This window comes from Pteropus medius, unplaced genomic scaffold (assembly GCF_902729225.1).
Source record: "Pteropus medius unplaced genomic scaffold, Ma_sr-lr_union100, whole genome shotgun sequence".
NCBI classification, from domain to species: domain Eukaryota; kingdom Metazoa; phylum Chordata; class Mammalia; order Chiroptera; family Pteropodidae; genus Pteropus; species Pteropus medius.
The window spans coordinates 4703590-4704006 of record NW_024342471.1 but is presented as its reverse complement, the minus strand read 5'-3'; positions in this window follow the sequence as shown (position 1 = coordinate 4704006).

Sequence of the window (417 nt, the reverse complement as noted above, 5' to 3'; positions counted from 1 at the left end):
AGCATAGTGCCTGGCAAATACGTAAGTAGAGGCTTCACGCTGATTACAACCCACTAAAGAGGTTCCCTGAACTTGACCAGCTCTGACACTTACCATCTGGGTAAACTTGGGCAGGTCGTTAACCTTTCTGTGCCTCAGTTTCCTCATCTTTAAAATGGGAATAATAATAATACCTACTACATAGTATTATGAAAATAAAACAAATTAATACATATGATGTGCTTAGAAGAGTATCAGGCACAAATCAGGTGCATGATAGAGAATGGCCACTGTTAAACTTCTATGTGCTACACACTATGATCAGAGCTTTATGATTCAATTCATTAATTAGATTGACAAATGATTGTTGAGGGTTTGCCATGTTCTGGGCAATATCAAGGTGCATCGGGGAATCTCAATTAATTTAGTACATGGCTG